This window comes from Propithecus coquereli, unplaced genomic scaffold (assembly GCF_000956105.1).
Source record: "Propithecus coquereli isolate 6110/MARCELLA unplaced genomic scaffold, Pcoq_1.0 Scaffold59, whole genome shotgun sequence".
In the NCBI taxonomy this organism is placed as follows: domain Eukaryota; kingdom Metazoa; phylum Chordata; class Mammalia; order Primates; family Indriidae; genus Propithecus; species Propithecus coquereli.
The window spans coordinates 6864602-6871029 of record NW_012151840.1 but is presented as its reverse complement, the minus strand read 5'-3'; positions in this window follow the sequence as shown (position 1 = coordinate 6871029).

The following is a 6428-nucleotide window of genomic DNA, read 5'->3' as shown; positions in this document are numbered from 1 at the left end:
AAAAAAAAAAACTACAGAGGCTGGACTTGAAAACTCTCTGTCATCCACCATGTTCACCAGAACTTGCACCAACTGACTACCACTTCTTCCAGGCTTTGACCACTTCTTGCAAGGAAAAATATTCAATTTTCAACAAGCAGTGGAAAACGCCTTTCTTGATTTCATTGCCATTCACTCTCCAGGCTTCTTCGCTGCTGGCATAGCTACCGTTAAGATGGCAAAACTGTGTTGATAGTTTAGGTGCATATTTTGATTAATTGTACTGCTTCTTGTTTGAGATATAATAAACTACACTTTTGACTGGAAATCAGACATTTCATGTTTAATGATCTAATATTTCTGCCAAGCTCTTTAGGGTACTAGCAATCTGGACTCACCTTAAGTCAAGTTCAGGACTTGAGATTTTCTGGGTCACTTTATCCCTAGCAGACGCACCCAAAGCAGAGCAGTGTTCACGAGGGTCCCTATTGCAGGCAGGCTCTGAACTCTGAATTTTTCACCCAGCCTCCCAAGGCTGCCAGAATTGCAGCTTAGCCTCTTCCAGAACAAAACCCCCAACGCATATGAAGGGGGGCTTCATTCCTCCACTGTTCCATCGCTTCAGTATTCAGCATCTCAATTCAATAATTCCTCAAATCTTATAATTCTCTGCTGCTTTTAAGATAAGATTTTCAAGCTTTTAAAAAGTTTTCCTTGGTAGGTGGTTTGTTTGAATTACGTAGTCTCACATATCCAGAACAGGTGGGCCCCCTTTGACCCTGAAATGGGGTGTCCAATTGGCAGCAGTGTTTTCAGGGCAGGCGGGGTCCTCACTGTGCCATGGATAAGTCATGACCGACTGGTCTAAGTCAATCATGGTGACCTTTGTCCTCTTTGCCTATCTCGAGCGGGCAAAAAGACACAAGACTCCAGGGGACTTGTGGATGCATTTTTGTGCCCTTATGAAAGAGCTGTTCAGGAACCAGAGCCCTTTCTCTTCTTTTTGCTTTGCAATGATGTTATGTAAGGAAGTTGCACTTGAATCTGTGGCAACCCTCCTGTGACTGAGAGAAGCCAAGAAATTCTCGAAGATAGCCACTCCTGGCTGTTGTTATTGTCAAGCCACTTAAAACCTTTGGAACCCTCTGCTGCCAGGCTTCCTGAGGAAACAATAAACATCCTATGGTTTCACTGTTAGTCAGGTTTTCTGTTATGTGTAGACCAAAGCATTCCTAACTGACACATCATCCCTCAAATCTCAGCTTTAAATGTCATTTCCTCAGGGAGGCCTTCCCGAAACCCCCAAATCAACACATTCTAGAATACTCTCCACTCTCCCTTAAGTACCCCTCATCATACTTGTAATTACTTGTTGAATGACAATCTTTGTCTGTGTGCTGTTAAGTTCCATGAGAATAGAGGGTATGAGAAGCATCCTTGGGCCGAGCCCTGTGTGGGACTCGGTAGCCTCTAAATACATAACTATCGAAAAAAAGATAGAAGGCTCAAGAGCACAGACAGAGGGAGGACAGGATAAAAATCACAGCAGGTGTGAATTAAAGTTCGTGCAATTGTGCTTTTTCTATCACATGAAAACTGTTAAAGTTTAAGGACTCCTTAAAGAAGGGTTGGAATGGCCATTGTGGGAACTGGGTGTGAGCATTTTTCTGGTACAAGCAAGAGTTGCCAAGGAGTATTACAGACCCAGCGGGATTAGAAAGCATGTGCATTGGCATAAATCGGCAGAATTATGAGATTTCCTCCGGCAGTGTTCGGCCGTCTGGTTGTGGGAGAGAAGCTGGGTAATTAGATCAACTCAAAGATGGGGGTCTGTGGGACAGTCTGCTTTTTGTTCCTTTCTCGGATGAAGTAAATGAAAGTAGATGTGGAATTAGGTTTCCATTGTCTCAAAAATGAAACCTTTTAGAACTCAAAGACTTGCCCTTTGGCTCCAGACTGGAGAATACATGTGGGCTGAAGCATTCACCCCGGAAGTCTTCCCTGATTGCCCACCTGCCCGGCGGGCCCATGGAATTTCCCAAAAAGGTATGCAAAAGATATGTGTGTGTGCACATTTTTCTGGGGAAAGTGTCTGTAGCTTCCGTTAGATTCTCAGTGGGCTCTGGGATCCAGAAAGGCAAGAACCACTTGGGGTTGGCTCCTAGCCGTGGGCCTCCGTGTGGATCCACTGCTGTGGATCAGGGCTTGACCGATGGGCAGTCACGTCCCTGCTTGACAGGGATGGCGTGGCAGAGAGGTAGACGTGCAGAGGCCTGGGCTGTGCCACCTAGGGGAAGTTATTTAGCGCCTCAAGTTTTCTCTTCTATAAAATGGGAATGGTAGTCACAGTTCCTTATTTCAGAGGTCTATTGTAAAGATTAAATGTGTTAATACATGCGAATGCTCAGGCCATGCCTGGTACTTAGTAATGACTAGGGGGGTTTTGTTGTTGCTGTTGTTTTGTTTTATTTTTGGGGACAGTGTTGCTCTGTGGTCCTGGCTAGAGTACAGTGGCATCATCATAGCTCACAGCAACCTCGAACCCCTGGGCTCAAGGGATCCTCCTGCCTCACCCTCCCGAGTAGCTGGGACTACAGGCCTGTGCCACCACACCCAGCTAATTTTTTTCTATTTTTAGTAGAGACGGGGTCTTGCTCTTGCTGAGGCTGGTCTTGAACTCCTGACCTCAAGTGATCCTCCCGCCTCGGCCTCCCAGAGTACTAGGATTACAGGCATCAGCCTCCACGCCTGGCTGCATTTTTACTGTGACTAATAATGACACACACTCAAGGACAAAAACTTTGAATTGGAAAACGCATTTGGGAGAGCACAGTTACAGCTCATTTTGTGCAGAGCATAAAATCTAACCATCCTCTCCCCTCTGATACTCACGGTGCGTGATCCTAGGCACTGGACCACTGTATGCTTCAGTTCCTCATCTGCAAAACGAAGATAAGAAATAACCACCTCATAGGACTGTTGTTGTGAGGGCTCAGAGCAGGGCTCATAGTCACTGAACCCTGGTTACCGTCACTGTGACTGCCCGGAGCCGACATTCAGGCTCCTCGTCTCGACGAGAGAGGCTCTGCCCATCAGGAAGACCCTCCCGCCTCACAAAGCACCTTCACACAGGCCGTGTCCGCCTCACAGCTGCTCTACTACTGAAGAACTGAGACCCAGAGAGAGCAAGTGACTAAAGGCCCCATGGACTGTGCCCTTCCTCATAGCATTTTCTTCCAGGAGCCCCTCCCTTTACTCTTCCCAATTTCCATCTGTAGAAATACAACTTTTGATTCAAAGTGGAACTCTGGAAACCACACCATCCATAAAGCCTTCCTAATTCCCCAATCAGGAGTCCCCGTTGTGAACCAGTCGTGTGGCGCAGTGCACAGTTCGGCAGTAACATCACGTCTGACTTCCCTAACTGCCTGGCCCAGTCCGGTTCTTCTTATTGCCCCATCACCACTGTTTGCACGGAGAATGCCTTTGCACGGAGAATGCCTTTGGTAGAGAGCTGACGAATGAAGGAAACGAATACTCCGTGATTCTACTGTTCCAAGGCATTCACACATTTCAGGGAAAGGAAAATAGAGTCCTCAAATGACTGATCTGCTCCGTAGACTAAGAAACTGAATATACAAATGGATAATGGCCAGATATATATAAAAATAGAACTCTGATCCACAACCCGCAGCCACCTGTTCAGAAATTAACTCTTTATCTACAACAAACAACCCGGGAGATCAGCCTGCTGTAAGTCAGACTTGCAGGAAGCCAGACTTCTGTCTCTGGTGACAGTCCAGGAAGCTAAACAACAATTTCGATAACAATCAGCCCCAAATGGCCAGGACTTGATTAATAACTGAGAGCTTCCCTAATTTTGGTTTTTTTTTTTTTTTTTTTTTGAGGCAGGGTCTCAGTCTGTGTCACCCAGGCTGGAGTGCAGTGGTGTGATCAAGGCTCACTGTAACCTCAAACTCCTGGGCTTAAGCAATCCTCCTGCCTCAGCCTTCTGAGGAGCTGGGACTACAGGTGCACCACCACAGCCAGCTAATTAAAAATTTTTTTTTCTCTTAGAATTCAATTAAGAAAAAGAAATAATAAAAAAATAAAAATAAATTTTTTTGTAGAGATGGGGTCTCACTATGTTGCCCAGAGTGGTCTTAAACTCCTAGCCTCAAGCAATCCTCCTACTTCAGCCTCCCAAAGTGCTGGAATTATGGCATGAGCCACCAAACCTGGTCAGCCTCCCTAATTTTTTTCCCGCTTGCAACTTAGGATCAACCAAAGAAAGCCAAATATGCACCCCTAACCAGTCACACTTTTAGTTAGCCCACCTATAGCTTCCTCTTGCCAACCGCCTCCAATCAGGGTATACCTATAGCCTCCCTTTTTTCCACTGGAAAGCATTCCTGCTTCTCTGCCTGCCTTTGAAGCTCTGTCAAAAGGCAAGTGTCTACGGCTGAGTCCCTCTCTATAGCAAACTCAGAATAAATAGCCTTTGCTTTTCTCATTGGGTTGGTCTTCCTTTATTCCCACATGTCCCAGGAATGAAAGTGCAGGGACCAGAGTCCAGACTGTCCTCTAACAGTTCCCTCGTTCCCCTGGGGTGGAGCCCTGAGCCCTCGGACCACAGGGTTGTTGGCTGTTACACTGGAAACGCTGATCAGACCTTTGGACTCAGCTGAGCTAGAGCTGGAAAAGCCAATTGACTCAGATGAAATCCCTCAGGCATAAAATCACAAAAGAGTTTCTGTTAGATTCTGGTTGGGAGGGAGTGGCTCCAGAAATCTGGGAAAAGGATAGGACAGCCAGCAATGAAGACCTGGGGGAAAGGCAGGAATTTGCCTAGCATATGGGCCAGGGATTGCCAGGAGCAGCCTGGATGGGAGGGAGAAGTGAGTTGGAGTTCTTTTTTTTTTTGTCTGGAATTCTTATCTAACCTCCACTACGATCCTTTATTCTTTCCACAGATACTGAGTGCACAGTGTGTGCTGGAGATAGGATAGACAAGGTCACGGGCTTTGTAGAGCTCGCCCCCTAACGGTGAAGACAAACAGTAAATAATGAATAAAATCAGGTGATTTCAGAAGTGGCAAGTGCCCTGAGGAAAATGAAACAGGACGATGCAACAGAGAGAAAGAGTGCTGGGTGGGGGCGCTTAGGGACGGCCTCAGAGGAAGGATGTTTGCGCTGACACCCCAACGTCCAGAAGGAGTCAGCAGGTCGACTGTCAGTGGAAATGGTTTTCCAGGCGGAGGGAGAAGCTTATCGAAGGCCCTGACATGTTCAATGAAGATAGGAAAGGCCAGTGTGGCCAGAACAGTGCAAGCAAAGGGTAATGGGGTGGGATGAGACCAGGAGGCGGCTCAGGCTGGACCAGGCAGGAAGGACCTTCTGGATCATGTTGAGTTTAGATTTTATTAAATTCTAAATATAATGGGAAGCTAATGAAAAAAGGCACAAATGGCTAGCCTGCTTCAGCCATGTCGTCGAGGCCTTAGAAGACCTACTTTGCTGAGATCTTGTCAAGATCCCAGAAGTTAGGAGACGTGTGTACGTGGGGAGAACAGCGTCAGGGAAACACAGTGTAGATCAGACCCAGGTGCATTAAGCCACAAGCAGAATCCCTTGCTGAGTTGGGCAAGATGAGCCACATGGTGTGTGTAATACCCTGAAATTGTACCCTAAATATTTTCATGTATCCTATTTTAAGGAGAGAACCCAGAGCTTTTATCTGTCTCGTAGGAGGGTCTCTGTGACGAAAAAAAGATGGAGAAAGGAGAATATTGACACATGTGTTTGCATATGCACGGGCGTGGGCTGTCTTTTTTTTCTTTAAGACGAGTCAAGTGCAGCGGTGAGCGGAGGAAAGAGTAGAACAAGGAGCTCGACTTGTAACTGCGAACAATTGAGAGACCTCACCACCTGTGGGCCAGTCCACAGCGGGCTCTCTCAATAAGGACACGCGGACGCCGTCTCGGAGAAGGAGACTCACCGTGTACCACGTGTACGCTCTCCCTATTTCTAAAACCCCCTTCAGCGGAAAGGACTGAAGCTGGGGAAGAGTGCACAGGGTGGGGCGGAAGGTGCTAAAGTCTCGGCATGGCAGGAACCTGGGGGAAAACCTTTCCCCACCCTTAACCCAGCCTTCTGGGCCAGGGTGGGGCCGTGACAAACCCGCTGCGAGGTCCTGACTTGGGTGGCCCCACCCCAGCCTAACCTGTGCTCACATGCCTCAACTCTAAGGAACTTGTCCCTAGAGAGGCAGGGTGCAGGAGGGCTGCACCCCAGCCCGAGGCGCAGAGGCCTCGGCTGCCCCCAGTGTGGACTGCCTGGCTCGGGGAGAGATCCCTGGAGATAGGTGCCCTTTGCTCAGGTCACTGAAGCCACTGTCCTCCTCTGCCCCAGGCTGCTCTGAGCCCCGAACCTTCACAGAAAGAACACAG